General features: G+C 47.1%; 2 non-coding genes across 2 annotated transcripts; one reads left to right on the top strand and one right to left on the bottom strand.

The window, feature by feature from the left end:
- The first annotated feature begins 3,987 nt into the window (after nucleotides 1-3,987).
- Nucleotides 3,988-4,069, top strand: trnas-acu (transfer RNA serine (anticodon ACU)). Its single transcript has one exon. It is a non-coding gene; the product is annotated as a tRNA-Ser (tRNA).
- A 10,692-nt stretch (nucleotides 4,070-14,761) lies between these two features.
- trnal-caa (transfer RNA leucine (anticodon CAA)) lies at nucleotides 14,762-14,844 on the bottom strand. Its single transcript has one exon. It is a non-coding gene; the product is annotated as a tRNA-Leu (tRNA).
- Nucleotides 14,845-18,674: the final 3,830 nt, after the last annotated feature.

Genomic DNA, 18,674 nt, shown 5'->3' with positions numbered 1-18,674 from the left:
TAATAGCAGAGAATGGTTTCGATCCATCGACTTCTGTGTTAGGGGTCCAGCATACGTCCGCTGCGCCACTTTGCTCGTAGTTGATTTTCTCTGGGGTCGGACTTGAAGCAAAGCTTGAAGAAATCAGTAAGAGCGTGATCAATCTTCCCAGAGAGGTGAAACTGCCGTCCCGAACTTCATTCTATGAAGGTGATTCCAGTCATTCCCCACTTTCTCATCAGAACAACGTCACATAATAAATCACATCCCCTTCACAGAACAACCATTCAGCACGAAAGTAAATTATCTGAAATTTGCTGACCAGAATCAGTGAGCTCAAACGTTTGTTCTAGTTGAAACAAAAAAATGAGGAAGTGAATAGCTGTGTGGCTGCCGCAGGGCAGTAAAATCGTAGCTCCTGGTTTAAGGAGCAGAGTGTCGCAGCGGAAGCGTGCTGGGCCATTAGCCCGACGTCAGGGAATCCTGGCTATTCTCTGCTATTTACATTCTCCCTGACACGAAAAGAAAACATAACTCACGTTCCTGTTTGTTTTGCAGCAAATACCTTTCAGAATCCTTCTTGCAGTCTCGTCCCAGGAATGAAGGAGACAGCATGACACAGTACAACGTTGCAAAGCTCACACAGAGGGAAGCACAGATAAAATGCTTTAAAGTCTCTGCTCAATTGATCCTCAAGATAAACACTTCCAAATTCCACCAATTCCATTGGGAAATGCATGAATATCGATTGTTTAAATTTTACATACTTCTAACACCTCTCCGTCCACCCGGTCACATTCTATCACCGACAGTTCATGTGAATCTCCCGCGCTCTGTTGCGGTTCTGTGTCGTGGCCAGTAGATGTCAACACACTCTGGTAGAGCGTAGTTCACAGGTTAGAGTGAGACACAACTGATAAAAATTGTTTTATTATATTAAAGTTGGGACGGCGGGATTTCGAAGAAGATAATATGTGGTGATGATCTATCCTTATATTTTGGTTGTGTTGAAGCCGTCAACATGTTGTATGTGGGAGTGAGGTGCATTCTCTCTGCACTTCTCTGGTCCCGTTTGTAAATGGGGGATTCCTGTCACTCTCGGGTAATGTGTGAGAGTGTAAGAGACATTCTGAACCTGTCAGTCTTCGTCACTATACGTGCCGGTGGATACGTTGTCAGTGGAACCGCACCGTGACACAAGTTCTTCGGCTACCCACAGTACAGTTGAGGTTACCGGGATGACGTCTCCCATAATTCTCTTCAGCCACCTCTCCAGGATGAACCTCCTCCTGTTTGTAGACTGGAGGGGTTCTTTGGCTACTTGCCTGTAATAAGATCGCATATAAAAATTCCATTGAAGTAAATGAGTTGTATCATGTGGTTAAGGAGACGCACAATAACCCATTGTACTCTGCACACGTGGGTTCAAATCCCATCCTCGTCTGTCATGTGTCTGTTGTGTCTCTGGTCCACTTCATGAGCATGAAGTACAAATGCTGTGATTTTTTGCTTTGGTTCACGGGCTTGGCGGGTGGTGAATTCGGCGAACACTGTCTGTGTTGAAAGCACATTATAAAAAGGTGAGAAAGTTACTTATTTCACTCCCTGACTTAATTGCGCATACATTCTGAGTTGGAAACTGTTTCTTCATCTCAGTTTGAAACTCACAAAGTCGCGCAAAAGGTAAGTTCATAAAATAAAGAAGCAGACTTCAGCCATTAGACCCATCGAGTCTGCCCAGCCATTCTATCGTGGCTGATATCTTCCCCATCTGCGACCTACAATGTTACAGATGAAGAGGTCGATTGCGATATCAGCAGGAACACCTTCTCCCTAGAACGCATGATCTCGGAGCGGGAGTAGGCAATTTAGCCTCCTGAGCCTAACACCTTCCTTGTGATGTTGGCTGATCCCATCCTGGCCTCAACTCCACCGTCTTCCCGTTCTCCGTATCCCTTCAACTCCTTACCAATAAAACTCTCTCTACAACCTCCTTAAATTTACTCACTCTCCCTGCATCCAACGCAATCTGGGGTACCGAATTCCACAGAATCATAAACCCTTTGGAATAAGTATTTTTCCCTCAAATCTTTTTTCACATTGCAATCTCTTATTCTAAGATCATGACCTCCTCTTTTAGAATGCCCCACAAGAGGAAGCAACAGCTCCACGTCAACTTTTTCCATACCTTTTGGCATCTGATACACCTCAATTAGATAATGACGCATACATTCTGAGTGTGAAACTGTTGGCCAGTCTTCCTCAGTTTGAAACTCACGATGTTGCACGATAACATCCGATTCAATGGCCGGGAATCGAACAGGGACAACTGCTTGGAAGAAAACTTTGCTCACCACTCTCCCACCGTCGCTGCATTTCCAATTTTGAACACCAGGTGGAATAGAAGGAGGCAGATACATTCAATCAGTTCATGGATGCAAAACGAATTAAGGCATATTGCCGTGCGTACTTGTGGGACGAAGTGGCCGAGTGGTTAAGGCGATGGACTACAATCCATTGTGCCCTACACACGTGTGTTCGAGTTCCATGCTCGTTGATTTTAAATCCACTTTTCTCGGAAGTAGGCCTCCTTTTTCCAAGATGGATATGCAATCACTGATGTGACAATCTATTCCAAGTTATCAGGCCAGATTGCATCGAGTTGGGTTAGAGGACGGTGGAACGGAGGCAGACGTGTTTGGGGTTTAACCGCTCTTTGACACCAGTTCTTCTTCGGCTACCCACAGTACAGTCGAGGATACCGGGTTGACTTCTCCCATAATTACCTTCTGCCACCTCTCCTGGATGAACATCCTCCTGTTCGTGCACTGGAGGGTTGCTTCGGTCACTTGCCTGTGAGAAGGTCAGATATTAAAGTTCCATGAAGTAAAGGAGTTGTACCACGTGGTTAAGAGGATGCACAAGAAACCTTTGTGCTCTGCGCACTTGCGTTCGAATCCAATCCTCGTCTGTAACGTATCTGTTGTGTCTCTGTTTGATCCACTTCATGAGGGTGATGGAAAAATGCTGTGATTTTTAGTGTTTGGGGCTTGGAGTTGTGAATAATCGAACACTTTCCATATTGAAACTACTTTAGAAAATGACGAGAAAGTTACTTAATTCACTCCCCCCCCCCCCATAATTGCGCACACATTCTGAGTGGGAAACTATTTCTTTCCCTCAGTTTGAAAGCCATGAAGCGGCGCAAACGATAGATTCATCAGATAGATGAGCAGTATTACGCCATTCGACCCATCGAGTCTGCCCGCCATTCGATCATGACTGAAATGTTCATCATCTGCTACCTGAAATGTTACGGAACAAGAGATGGATTGAGATATCAGCCAGAACACCTCCTCCCGAGAGCTCATAACATTGGAGCTGGGATATGCAATTTAGCCTCTTGGGCGTAAAACCTTCCATGTGATCTTGCCTGATCAAACATAATGGCCTCAACACCACAGTCCTGCCCGTTCTCCAGAACCCTTCAACTCATTACCAATAAAAGTCTCTGTAAGTCCTCCTTAACTTTCTCACTGTCCCTGCATCCACCACACTCTGAGGAAGTGAATTCCACAGAATTACAACCCTTTGGGAGAAGTAGTTTTTCTTTTGTAAATTTGCAGCCTCATATTCTAAGATGATGACCTCTCGTTTTAGACTACCGCACAACAGGTAACATCAACTCCACGTCTACAATATCTACACCTTTTCGCATCTTAAACACCTCACTTAGATAATCCGCATGAATTCTGAATGAGAAACAGTTGACCAGTCTTCCTCAGTTTGTAATTCAGGATGTCGCGCAAAAACATCCGATTCAACTATTACTGCGATGGCCAGGAATCGAACCGGAGTCAATGGTTTCAAAAGCAGCGATGCTCACCACTATACCACCACCACTGCATTTCCCCCGTCGAATACCTGGTTGAATAGAAAGAGGCAAATAATTGCCATCAGTTCATGGATGCAAAACGAATTAAGACGTATTGACGCGCCAAGTTGTGCGACGAGGTGGCCGAGTGGTTAAGGCGATGGACTACTAATCCATTGTGCTCTGCACACGTGGGTTCGAATCCCATCCTCGTCGATTTTTCGCCCATTGTTTCTCGGAAGTGGAATTCATTTTTACACGATGGATCTGCAATCACTGATGTGACAAACTATTCCAAGTTGTCAGGCCACTTGCATCGAGTTGCGTTAGAGGAGGGACGAACGGAGGCACGAACGGCGGCAGACGTGTTTGGGGCTTAACTCCACATTGCCACAATTCTTCTTCGGCTACCAACTGTGCAGTCGAGGTTACCGGGTTCACTTCTTCCATTATTACCTTCTGCCACCTCTCGTGGATGAACGTCCTCCTGATTGTACATTGGTGGGGTGCTTCGGCTACTTGTCTGTGACAAGATCAGATATTAAAGTTCCATGAACTAAAGGGGTTGTTCCACATGGTTAAGGTGATGCACAATAATCCATTGTACTCTGCACACGTGGATTCAAATCCCATTCTTGTCTGTAACGTGTCTGTTGTGTCTCTGTTTTGTCCACTTCATGAGGATATAGAAAAAAGGCTGTGAGTTTTAGCTTTTGATTAAGGGCTTGGCGGGCGGTGAATAGACGAACGCTGTCCATGGTGAAGCCAAATAATAAAAAGCTGAGAAAGTTACTTTTCACTCCCTGCCCTAATTGCGCATAAATTCTGAGTTGGAAACTGTTCCTTCTCCTCAGTTTGAAACTCACGAAGTCGCGCAAAAGATAAGTTCATAAAATATAGGAGCAGAATTAAGCCATTAGACCCATCGAGTCTGCCCCGCCATTCTATCGCGGTTGATTGTGCCAGTTAGAAACTTCTAATATTCTAACAATTATTTGGGAACTAGAATCGTCTAATATTCCATTCCCTGTGTAGGTTAGAAACTTCTAATATTCAAACCTCCACCTGCTTAACTAGAAACTTCTAATATTCTAGCATCGCTTTACCCAGAAACTTCTAATATTCTAGCCCTCCACGTTGCGCGCCATGAAGTTAAAACCTCACCACTATTCTTAGAATTCCCCCTGTACCAGAAAAGGGTCAAGATATTCTAAATGATGAACAGGGATTCTCACTCCCTGACTCCTATGCAGACTTAGGTGGGCGCTATTCGGGTCAAACCAGTGTTTCATGTTATCCCACGGCATAACCCATGTCTTCAGAGAAGATTCTGTTTACTTTCCACTCAGGTGCTTCACTCACGGGTCCGGCTTTTCTAAGTAGAGTAAAGTAAACTTTCTAATAAACACTCTTTCAGGTTATCAATTTAAGTTCGTTTTAATTTCAAATTAAAAGATGTAATCACTGTTTTTACAGAAAAGTAATAAGATCTTTTCTTTGCATCTTCCTGGTCAGTTGTTCGACCTTCAAGTCTGCCTTGACAATTATCTCCTGTAACTTTTGGTTTTTTCCTGATGGATTCGCTGTTCTGCTCGGCTTCCGTGTTCAGTCCTTCCCATGACCGAGGGCAGCTATGAGAGCTGGCTGCTGAATTATTAGGTATTATATAGCCCTTTGCGCAGCCTTAGTTTCTACATGGCATTTATTGAAATGTAACTGTTGCTTGCCGACTGTAGCTAATGCAAGCTCCCTGTCGTTGAACTAGCTTATTCTGCTTGACATGTAATACTTTTGTTTGGCAGGTAATACATTTATTTGTTGCTTCGTCAGCAACTTTCCTGATATCTGTCTTTAGTGATGTTTTTTCTCAGTCTAAATACTGGATATGAACTCGTGTCCAACGAAGCAGTTCGCCTCTGCACTTCCACTGGTCAGCTGGTGTCAACGGCAGGTCGCCCCCTATATTTCTAACCTTATCTGGCTTGGACCTATACCCTATGACCTGATTATTTGCTAAAAGATTTTTAACGTCAAAAATGTGTAAATTATGGGATAAACGTGCCACCTCATGTGTTTCTTAGCTGGAAAGCAGTTGTCTCATATTTAAGTGGCGTCAGCAAGGTTTCCCGCTTAACCTTCTCCCCCAATTTAAACCTAAGATCCTGGTTGTTCCTTTTTTAATTGTTCAGTAAAATAATGCACTTCTCGGGAAGTGTGAAATACTGTTCCCGTTTATATAACTTAAGATTTTAAATTGATTGAATGTCTTTTTAACTTTAAAACCATGTTGAGTTGTCCATATCTGTTTTCTTTAACGCCTGCGAAGCTATCTGTATTTTAAACAACCTGCGGCTGTTAACCCTTTGTGGGACCTTTCCCTTTCATTTAAAATCTCTGTCTTTTCCAGGTTCACATTCATGGTTCAAATGATATATTTTTTCATTATAACCTGTTCCTCACACGAAGGTATTGAGAGACGAAGATCTGAGCGACGTGAAGTATCCAATTGGAGAGATGCATCATGGCGACTGGAATCTCTTTCCACAGCTGCTTCCGGTGCTGCTTTCACAGCCGACGAACCCCTCCAGTGTCCAAACAGGTGAAAGTTCATCCAGTAGAGGCGGCAGAAGGGAGTTCTGGGAGAAGGCAACTTCGTCACCTCGACTATACTGTGGGTAGCTGAAGAACAGGTGTCAAGGAGCAGATCATACTGAAAGGAAAATGTTGATACTAATAAAGAAAAAGGCAGATGTGCTGCTGGGTGATAGCGACTTGTTTGCTTTTGGTGTGAGTGAGAATACAAATAGCAGACGATGGTTTTGGTCCATCGACTGCTGGGCTATGGGCCCACCACGCTTCTGCTGCGCCACTCCGCACGTGGTTGAGCTATTCGCGGTCGAGGTCGAGGAATCGACTCACAGGGGGCCAATAAGGAAATAAAGCTTTATCGAGCAATGAATCACAATAGAAACCGAGTCCCCAATTTCCCCTCTTGGACGGATGTGAACAATCCAACCTGCCAGACTATTTACAAGAGAAGACGAATTTTACCCTTCTCTTGGGATCAATATTAATTCCTCAACCAGACTCACCGAAGCAGATTATCGAGTCATGAGCTGGGCGTTTGCCGGTGGGGTCTTGCTGTGCGTATTTAAGCTGGAATTTCATGTCCTGAGACCAACGCTTTTCTATTGAAAGGGAGGTAATGGATCTTCCTGAGGTTGAAAATCTTGCTGGAGAAATTTAACCTCGTGGAGGAAAAGGCAATATCAGGAGTCGGATTCGAACCATCGCCTCCAGAAGAAACTGCGACCTGAACGCAGCGCCTCAGGCCGCTCGGCCATCCTGATGCGTTGTCGCCGAAACTAAGATCCGTGCACAAATCGACTTAAAGACTATCTTCATCGTTATTTCATTTCAAACAAGATATGCTTTTCCTACTTTTGAACCCCTTCCAGAGTCCTGTGTCTGAGTGCCATCCTTGTCCAAACCGCTGGTGTTTAAGGAGCTTCTCAGTGCTGCATTGATCAGTTTGCTCTAATCAACATGGTCCGAATTCCCGCTCTACCTGTTCCTCACACGAAGGTATTGAAAGTCTACGATCTGAGCGACGTGAAGTATCTAATTGGAGAGTTGCATTCTGGCGACTGCAATAACTCTCCACAGCTGCTTCCGGTGCTGCTCTCACAGACAGGCAGCCGAAGAATCCCTCCTGTGTCCAATCAGGTGAACGTTAATCCAGTAGAGGCGGCAGAAGAGTGTTCTGGGAGAAGTCAACTTAGTCACCGCGACTGTACTGTGGTTAGCTGAAGAACAGGTGTGAAAGAGCGGATCAGACTGAAAGCAAAACTTTGATACTAATAAAGAAAAAGGCAGATGTGCTGCTGACAAACAGCAACTTGTTTCCGTTTGGTGTGATTGAGAATATGAATAGCAGAGGATGGTTTCGATCCATCGACCTCTGTGTTATGGGCCCAGCACGCTTCCGCTGCGCCACTCTGCTCGGTGCTCATTAGTTCCGTGGTCGGACTTGAGGCAAAGTATGAAGAAGTCTGTAACAGCGTGATCAATGTTTCCAGAGAGATGAAACTGCCGCCCCGAACTTCATTTTATGAAGATGATTCCAGTCACTCCCCACTGCCCCATCAGAACAACGTCGCAGAAGAAATCACATCACCTTCACAGAACAACCATTCCGCACGAAAGTAAAGTATCTGAACGATGCTGACCAGAATCAGTGTGCTCAAACGTGTGTTCTTGTTGAAAGAAAAAAATGAGGCAGTGAATAGTTGAGTGGCTACCGCAGGGCAGTAATGTTGTAGCTCCTGGTTTCAGGAGCAGAGTGCCGCAGCGGAAGCGTGCTGGGCTATTAGCCAGAGGTCGAGGAATCGAGGGTATTCTCTGCTATTTGCATTCTCCCTCACACCAAAAGTAAACATAACACACGTTCCTGTTTGCTTTGCAGCAAATACCTATCAGAAACTTTCTTGCAGTCTCATCCCGACATTAGTCCCAAGAATGAAGGAGACAGCATGAGACATTACAACATTGTAAAGCTCACACATAGGGAACCACAGAGAAAATGCTTTAAAGTCTCAGCAGATCTGACAGCATCTGGAGGGAGAGAAATGAGCTAACGTTTCGTATCCAGATGACCTTTAGTCAAAGCTGCTCGGGAAACGTTATCCAGTAGTACCCCACAGAGGGGCAATATAGATATAGAACGATATCCAGTAATAACTCACAGGGGGCCAATAAGGAAATAAAGCTTTATCGAGCAATGAATCACAATAGAAACCGAGTCCCCAACTTCCCCTCTTGGACGGATGTGAACAATCCAACCTGCCAGACTATTTAGAAGAGAAGACGAATTTTACCCTTCTCTTGGGATCAATATTAATTCCTCAACCTGAGTCACTGAAGCAGATTATCGAGACATGAAATTGCCGGTGGGGTCTTGCTGTGCGTATTTAAGCGGGAATCTCATGTCCTGAGACCAACGCTTTTCCACTGAAAGGGAGGTATTGGATCTTCCTGAGTTTGAAAATCTTGCTGGAGAAATTTAACCTCGTGGAGGAAAAGGCAATATCAGGAGTGGGATTCGAACCCACGCCTCCAGAAGAGACTGCGACCTGAACGCAGCGCCACAGACCGCTCGGCCATCCAGATGCATTGACGCAGGAATTAAGATCCGTGCACAAATCGAATAAAGTCTGTCTTCATCTTTATTTCATTTCAAACAAGATATGCTTTTCCTACTTTTGAACCCCAGCCAGAGTCCTGTATCTGAGTGCCATTCTTGTCCAAACCGCTGGTGTTTAAGGAGCTTCTCATTGCTGCATTGATCAGTTTTCTCTAATCAACAAGGTCCGATTTTCCGCTCTCCCTGTTCCTCAGACGAAGGTATTGAAAGTCTAAGATCTGAGGACGTGAAGTACCCAATTGGAGAGTTGCGTTCTGGAAACTGCAATCTCTTTCCACAGCTGCTTCCGGTGCTGCTTTCACAGACAAGTAGCCGAAGAACCCCTCCAGTGTCCAATCAGGTGAACGTTCATCCAGTGGAGGCGGCAGAAGAGTGTTCTGGGAGAATTCAACTCAGTCACCTCGACTGTACTGTGGTTAGCTGAAGAACAGGTGTCAAAGAGTGGATCAGATTGAAAGCAATACTTTGGTACCAATAAAGAAAAAGGCAGATGTGCTGCTGACAAATAGCAACTTGTTTCCGTTTGGTGTGATTGAGAATATGAATGATGTGGAGATGCCGGCGTTGGACTGGGGTGAGCACAGTACGAAGTCTTACAACTCCAGGTTAAAGTCCAACGGGTTTGTTTCGATGTCACTAGCTTTCGGAGCGCTGCTCCTTCCTCGGGTGAATGAAGAGGTCTGTTCCAGAAACACATATATAGACAAAAGTTTGGTATCTTTGAATTTGTCTATATCTGTGTTTCTGGAACAGACCTCTGCATTCACCTGAGGAAGGAGAACATGAAAAACAGAGGATGTTTTCGATCCATCGACCTCTGGGTTATGGGCCCAGCACGCTTCCGCTGCGCCACTCTGCTCGGTGCTCGTTATTCTTGTGGTCGGTATTGAGGCAAAGTTTGAGGAAGTCTGTAACTGCGTGATCAATGTTCCCAGAGAGATGAAACTGCCGCCCCGAACTTCATTTTATAAAGGTGATCCCAGTCACTCCCCACTTTCCCAACAGAACAACGGCACAGAAGAAATCACATCACCTTCACAGAACAACCATTCAGCACGAAAGTAAATTATCTGAACGATGCTGACCAGTATCAGTGTGCTCAAACGTGTGTTCTTGTTGAAACAAAAAAATGAGGAAGTGAATAGAAGTGTGGCTACCGCGGGGCAGTAATGTTGTAGCTCCTGGTTTAAGGAGCAGAGGGCCGCAGCGGAAGCGTGCTGGACCATTCGCCCGAGGTCGAGGAATCGAGGGTATTCTCTGCTATTTACATTCTCCCTCACGCCAAAAGTAAACATAACACACGTTCCTGTTTGCTTTGCAGCAAATAGCTATCAGAAAATTTCTTGCAGTCTCATCCCGACATTAGTCCCAAGAATGAAAGAGACAGCATGACACATTACAACATTGTAAAGCTCACACATAGGGAACCACAGAGAAAATGCTTTAAAGTCTCAGCAGATCTGACAGCATCTGGAGGGAGAGAAATGAGCTAACGTTTCGTGTCCAGGTGACCTTTAGTCAAAGCTGCTCGGGAAACGTTATCCAGTAGTACCCCACAGAGGGGCAATATAGATATAGAACGATATCCAGTAATAACTCACAGGGGGCCAATAAGGAAATAAAGCTTTATCGAGCAATGAATCACAATAGAAACCGAGTCCCCAACTTCCCCTCTTGGACGGATGTGAACAATCCAACCTGCCAGACTATTTAGAAGAGAAGACGAATTTTACCCTTCTCTTGGGATCAATATTAATTCCTCAACCTGAGTCACTGAAGCAGATTATCGAGACATGAAATTGCCGGTGGGGTCTTGCTGTGCGTATTTAAGCGGGAACCTCATGTCCTGAGACCAACGCTTTTCCATTGAAAGGGAGGTATTGGATCTTCCTGAGGTTGAAAATCTTGCTGGAGAAATTTAACCTCGTGGAGTAAAAGGCAATATCAGGAGTGGGATTTAAACCCACGCTTCCAGAAGAGACTGCGACCTGAACGCAGCGCCACAGACCGCTCGGCCATCCAGATGCATTGACGCAGGAATTAAGATCCGTGCACAAATCGAATAAAGTCTGTCTTCATCTTTATTTCATTTCAAACAAGATATGCTTTTCCTACTTTTGAACCCCAGCCAGAGTCCTGTATCTGAGTGCCATTCTTGTCCAAACCGCTGGTGTTTAAGGAGCTTCTCATTGCTGCATTGATCAGTTTTCTCTAATCAACAAGGTCCGATTTTCCGCTCTCCCTGTTCCTCAGACGAAGGTATTGAAAGTCTAAGATCTGAGGACGTGAAGTACCCAATTGGAGAGTTGCGTTCTGGAAACTGTAATCTCTTTCCACAGCTGCTTCCGGTGCTGCTTTCACAGACAAGGAGCCGAAGAACCCCTCCAGTGTCCAATCAGGTGAACGTTCATCCAGTCGAGGCGGCAGAAGAGTGTTCTGGGAGAATTCAACTCAGTCACCTCGACTGTACTGTGGTTAGCTGAAGAACAGGTGTCAAAGAGCGGATCAGACTGAAAGCAAAACTTTGGTACCAATAAAGAAAAAGGCAGATGTGCTGCTGCCAAATAGCAACTTGTTTCCGTTTGTTGTGATTGAGAATATGAATAGCAGAGAATGGTTTCGATCCATCGACATCTGCGTTCTCGGCCCAGCACGCTTCCGCTGCGCCACTCTGCTCGGTGCTCATCATTTTTGTGGTCGGATTTGAGGCAAAGTTTGAGGAAGTCTGTAACTGCGTGATCAATGTTCCCAGAGAGATGAAACTGCCGCCCCGAACTTCATTTTATAAAGGTGATTCCAGTCACTCCCCACTTTCCCATCAGAACTACGTCACAGAAGAAATCACATCACCTTCACAGAACAACCATTCAGCACGAAACTGAATTATCTGAACTATGCTGACCAGAATCAGTGTGCTCAAACGTGTGTTCTTGTTGAAAGAAAAAAATGAGGCAGTGAATAGTTGTGTGGTTACCGCAGGGCAGTAATGTTGTAGCTCCTGGTTTAAGGAGCAGAGTGCCGCAGCGGGAGCCTGCTGGGCCATTAGACCGAGGTCGAGGAATCGAGGGTATTCTCTGCTATTTACATTCTCCCTCACGCCAAAAATAAACATAACACACGTTCCTGTTTGCTTTGCAGCAAATACCTATCAGAAACCTTCTTGCAGTCTCATCCCGACATTAGTCCCAAGAATGAAAGAGACAGCATGACACATTACAACATTGTAAAGCTCACACATAGGAACCATAGAGAAAATGCTTTAAAGTCTCAGCATATCTGACAGCACCTGGAGGGAGAGAAATGAGCTAACGTTTCGAGTCCAGATGACCCTTAGTCAAAGCTGCTCGGGAAACGTTATCCAGCAGTACCCCATAGAGGGGCAATATAGATATAGAACGATATCCAGTAATAACTCACAGGGGGCCAATAAGGAAATAAAGCTTTATCGAGCAATGAATCACAATAGAAACCGAGTCCCCAACTTCCCCACTTGGACGGATGTGAACAATCCAACCTGCCAGACTATTTACAAGAGAAGACGAATTATCTTCTATGTGGCATATAAGGAAAGTAGGAAGGAACTTAAGCAAGGAGTCAGGAGGGCTAGAAGGGGCCACGAAAAGTCATTGGCAAATAGGGTTAAGGAAAATCCCAAGGCTTTTTACACGTACATAAAAAGCAAGAGGGTAGCCAGGGAAAGGGTTGGCCCACTGAAGGATAGGCAAGGGAATCTATCTGTGGAGCCAGAGGAAATGGGCGAGCTACTAAATGAATACTTTGCATCAGTATTCACCAAAGAGAAGGAATTGGTAGATGTTGAGTCTGGAGAAGGGGGTGTAGATAGCCTGGGTCACATTGTGATCCAAAAAGACGAGGTGTTGGGTGTCTTAAAAAATATTAAGGTAGATAAGTCCCCAGGGCTAGATGGGATCTACCCCAGAATGCTGAAGGAGGCTGGAGAGGAAATTGCTGAGGCCTTGACAGAAATCTTTGGATCCTCGCTGTCTTCAGGGGATGTCCCGGAGGACTGGAGAATAGCCAATGTTGTTCCTCTGTTTAAGAAGGGTAGCAAGGATAATCCCGGGAACTACAGGCCGGTGAGCCTTACTTCAGTGGTAGGGAAATTACTGGAGAGAATTCTTCGAGACAGGATCTACTCCCATTTGGAAGCAAATGGACGTATTAGTGAGAGGCAGCACGGTTTTGTGAAGGGGAGGTCGTGTCTCACTAACTTGATAGAGTTTTTCGAGGAGGTCACTAAGATGATTGATGCAGGTAGGGCAGTAGATGTTGTCTATATGGACTTCAGTAAGGCCTTTGACAAGGTCCCTCATGGTAGACTAGTACAAAAGGTGAAGTCACACAGGATCAGGGGTGAGCTGGCAAGGTGGACACAGAACTGGCTAGGCCATAGAAGGCAGAGAGTAGCAATGGAGGGATTCTTTTCTAATTGGAGGGCTGTGACCAGTGGTGTTCCACAGGGATCACTGCTGGTACCTTTGCTCTTTGTAGTATATATAAATGATTTGGAGGAAAATGTGACTGGTCTGATTAGTAAGTTTGCAGACGACACAAAGGTTGGTGGAATTGCGGATAGCGATGAGGACTGTCTGAGGATACAGCAGGATTTAGATTGTCTGGAGACTTGGGCGGAGAGATGGCAGATGGAGTTTAATCCGGACAAATGTGAGGTAATGCATTTTGGAAGGTCTAATGCAGGTAGGGAATATACAGTGAATGGTAGAACCCTCAAGAGTATTGAAAGTCAAAGAGATCTAGGAGTACAGGTCCACAGGTCATTGAAAGGGGCAACACAGGTGGAGAAGGTAGTCAAGAAGGCATACGGCATGCTTGCCTTCATTGGCCGGTGCATTGAGTATAAGAATTGGCAAGTCATGTTGCAGCTGTATAGAACCTTAGTTAGGCCACACTTGGAGTATAGTGTTCAATTCTGGTCGCCACACTACCAGAAGGATGTGGAGGCTTTAGAGAGGGTGCAGAAGAGGTTTACCAGAATGTTGCCTGGTATGGAGGGCATTAGCTATGAGGAGCGATTGAATAAACTTGGTTTGTTCTCACTGGAACGAAGGAGGTTGAGGGGCGACCTGATAGAGGTATACAAAATTATGAGGGGCATAGACAGAGTGGATAGTCAGAGGCTTTTCTCCAGGGTAGAGGGGTCAATTACTAGGGGGCATAGGTTTACGGTGAGAGGGGCAAGGTTTAGAGTAGATGTACGAGGCAAGTTTTTTACGCAGAGGGTAGTGGGTGCCTGGAACTCGCTACCGGAGGAGGTGGTGGAAGCAGGGACGATAGGGACATTTACGGAGCATCTTGACAAATATATGAATAGGATGGGAATAGAAGGATACGGACCCAGGAAGTGTAGAAGATTGTAGTTTAGTCGGGCAGCATGGTCGGCACGGGCTTGGAGGGCCGAAAGGCCTGTTCCTGTGCTGTACATTTCTTTGTTCTTTGTTGAATTTTACCCTTCTCTTGGCATCAATATTAATTCCTCAACCAGAGTCACTGAAGCAGATTATCGAGTCATGAACTGGGCTTTTGCCGGTGGGGTCTTGCTGTGCATATTTAAGCAGAAATCTCATGTCCTGAGACCAACGCTTTTCCATTGATAGGGAGGTATTGGATCTTCCTGAGGTTGAAAATCTGGCTGGAGAAATTTAACCTCGTGGAGTAAAAGGCAACATCAGGAGTGAGATTCGAACCCACGCCTCCAGAAAAGACTGCGTTTTGAACGCAGCGCCTTAGACCGCTCGGCCATCCTGATGCGTCGTCGTCGAATCTAAGATCCGTGCACAAATCGACTTAAAGTCTATCTTCATCGTTATTTCATTTCAAACAAGATATGCTCTTCCTACTTTTGAAACCCAGCCAGAGTCCTGTATCTGAGTGCCATCTTTGTCCAAACCGCTGGTGGTTCAGGAGCTTCTCATTGCTGCATTGATCAGTTTGCTCTAATCAACAAGGTCCGATTTCCCGCTCCACCTGTTCCTCAGACGAAGGTATTGAAAGTCTAAGATCTGAACGGCGTGATGTGTCCATTTGGAGAGTTGCATTCTGGCGACTGCAATCTCTCTCCACAGTTGCTTCCCGTGCTGCTTTCACAGACAAGTTCACTGACTGTACTGTGGTTAGCTGAAAAACAAGGAGCGGATCAGACAGAAAGCAAAACTTTGCTACTAATAAAGAAGAAGGCAGGTGTGCTGCTGACAAATAGCGACTTGTTTCCGTTTGGTGTGAGTGAGAATATAAATAGGCTTGTAACTTGCTGGCGAGGCCGTCGCCGGTGATGATGACGTGGCGTGGACTCGCTGAACCAGGTTCAGGAGCTCGAGCACCGAGCAGGGACGCTCTCTCAGGCCCGACGATTTCAAACCACAGTGTTGCCTTGATCGCCTTGTTGGATACCCTAGTTGACAGGAACCAGTGGCAGCTATGCCATTGCTATTGTAGTCAAGGAACTGGCAGGCCGGTGGAAGAATGCTTGGTCTGGCACGCATGGTGTCGAGGCCGGATTTTGAGATGAGGTTCGCTGATGCGCCGGTGTGAAGTTTGAATCGGATGCAAGCCTTGTCTCATTTCATTTCATTTCGTTTTCATTTCATTAATTGTGTGGACAGCACACCACTCGTCGATCCACACTGAGGATCGAGAGGCGTTTCTCGTTGTGGTGGAAGGCAGCGCATGTGTAGTTATGATGCCCACCCGGTATGGGGACCTGACACACTCAGCATCAGGGTCTGTTGGGCTGTCGGGATCGGAATCTGGCATGCCTTGTTGTATCGAGCGGACACTTCGGCGCCGCAGCTGGGATCGCTGGCTGCTGAGCGGTGGAGCAGATCTGCAAAGGGCTGCATAGTGGCCAAGCTTGCCACACTGTAGACACCGGCGTCCTTTTGCCGGACATTTCCGCTTTAAGTGGGTGGAGCCACAATTCGGAGATGTCATGACGCCGATGGCAGGGCATTCCGTGCGCCATCGCGCATGCGCAGTACGGTCGGTCGACGTACGCACCTGTGCAGTCGTGTTTTCGGCCTCGTCGTCCACTCGGTCATGGCGCACCTGCGCAGGGACCTGGGAAAAGCGCACAAAGTGACCACTCTCCTCGATGCTCAGGCCCTGCATTTGAACAATGGCCTGCACCCGTTCCGCCTCGTGGGAGGCCAGTTTTGCAGTTTCTGCTGCCCTGATGTGGGAGTAACGATTCTTAGCATGCTCATGGATAACGCATGTCTCGATAGCAACTGAGAGGGTCAACTGTTTGACTTTCAGGAGCTGCTGCCGAATGGAATCGGAGTGGACCCCGAAAACGATCTGATCCCGGATCATGGAATCAACCGTCGAGTCATAGTTACATGACTGCGCTAGGATGCAGAGATGGGTCACGAAGGACTGAAAAGGTTCATTCTTACCCTGAAGCCTCTGCTGGAAAAAGTACCATTCAAAGCTCTCATTCACCTCAGTGTCGCAGTGGCTGTCAAACTTCAGCAGGACTGTTTTGAATTTTGTTTTGTCTTCGCCGGCAGCGAACGTAAGGGAGTTGTAGATGTGGATGACATGGTCCCCCGCAGTGGAGACAAATAATGTGATCTTCCTGGCATCCGATGCTGCTTCGAGGTCGGATGCCTCGATGTACAGGAGGAACTTTTGCTTGAAGATTTTCCAATTGGCGCCAAGGTTGCCGGAGATGCGGAGCTGCGGAGGAGGCTGGTGTTTTCCATTTCACCGGATGGCTGCTTCCTACAGCTCCCCACCTGGAAGTCGGACCGGCCATACACTGCCCTCGAGGGGGACAGTCGCCTCAACCACTTCCTTAGGGTTCAGTATCACAAATGGGATCTCGGTCTTCCAAAAAGAGATGGACCAAGTGGTCGACCAGTACGGTTTGTGGGCCACCTTTCCGTACTTATAAAATGTCACCATCTGCGGCCATGACCAGCAGGACCACGATGCCAACCTCGATAAATTCCTCCGCACTGCCACCCTTCTCAACCTGACCTACAACAAAGAGAAGTGTGTGTTCAGCATGACCCGGTTAGCCATTCTCGGCTATGTAGTCCAAAATGGTCTTCTCTGGCCCGACCCCGAGCGCATGCGCCCCTTCATGGAACTTCCCCAAGGCCCTCAAACACTGCCAGGGCTTCTTTTCCTACCACGCTCAGTGGGTCCCAAACTATGCCGACAAGGCCCGCCCACTCATTCATTCCATCCAATTCCCCGTTGCGGCCGAGACACAACATGCTTTCGTCCGCATCAGAGCAGACATCGCCAAGGCTGGGTTGCGCGCAGTGGATGAGTCACTGCTTTTCCAAGTAGAAAGCGACGCTTCAGACGTCGCCCTGGCTGCCACCCTTAACCAGGCAGGCAGACCCGTGGCCTTCTTTCCCCGCACCCTTCATGTCTCTGAAATTCGACACTCATCCGTCGAGAAGGAGGCTCAAGCTATCGTTGAAGCTGTTTGAAGCGGCATTGGAGGCATTACCTGGCAGGTAAGAGATTCACTCTCCTTACGGACCAACGGTCGGTAGCCTTATTGTTCAATAACACACAGCGGGGCAAGATCAAAAATGATAAAATCTTGCGGTGGAGAATCGAGCTCTCCACCTATAATTACGAGATCTTGTATCGCCCCGGTAAACTCAACGAGCCTCCAGACGCCCTCTCCCGAGGTACATGTGCCAGCGCACATGAGGACCAACTCTGGGCCCTACACAACAGCCTTTGTCACCCGGAGGTCACCCGATTGTACCATCTGGTCAAAGCTCACAATCTGCCCTACTCCGTCGAGGAAGTAAGGACAGTGACCAGGGTCTGCCAGGTCTGTGCGGAGTGCAAGCCGCACTTCTACCGGCCAGACCGTGCACGCCTGGTGAAGGCTTCCCACTCATTTGAACGCCTCAGGGTGGATTTCAAAGGGCCCCTCCCCTCCACCGACCATAACACCATATTCTCAGTGTGGTCGATGCGTACTCCAGATTCCCCTTCACCATCCCATGCCCCGATATGACGTCTGCCACCGTCATCAAGGCCCTCAGCACCATCTTCGCTGTTCGGTTTCCCTGCCTACATCCACAGTGACAGGGGATCCTCATTCATGAGCGATGAGCTGCGTCACGTCCTGCTCAGCAGGGGTATAGCCTCCGGTAGGATGACCAGCTACAACCCCCGGGGAAACGGGCAAGTAGAACGGGTGAATGGGACAGTTTGAGGGCCGTCCCGCTGGCCCTATGGTCCAGGAACCTCCCAGCCTCTCGCTGGCAGGAGGTCCTCTTTGACACTCTGCACTCCATCCGGTCACTATTGTGTACCACCACTAGTAACACACCCCATGAACGTGTTTTTACCTTCCCCAGGAAGTCCACATCCGGTGTGTCGCACCCTACTTGGCTCGCTGCTCCAGGACAGGTCCTTCTCCGTAGGCACCTCCGACTCCACAAGGCGGACCCCTTGGTGGACAGGGTTCACCTGCTTCACGCCAACCCTCAATATGCCGACGTTGAGTTTCCCGACGGCCGCCAAGATACTGTCTCACTCAGGGACCTGGCACCGTCAAGTTCCACCCCAACACCACCCCCCCACCTCCCACCGCGCCGCCAA

The sequence above is a fragment of the Scyliorhinus torazame genome, chromosome 24 (genome assembly GCF_047496885.1).
Source record: "Scyliorhinus torazame isolate Kashiwa2021f chromosome 24, sScyTor2.1, whole genome shotgun sequence".
Taxonomy (NCBI): domain Eukaryota; kingdom Metazoa; phylum Chordata; class Chondrichthyes; order Carcharhiniformes; family Scyliorhinidae; genus Scyliorhinus; species Scyliorhinus torazame.
This window is presented reverse-complemented; position numbering and strand designations above follow the sequence as displayed.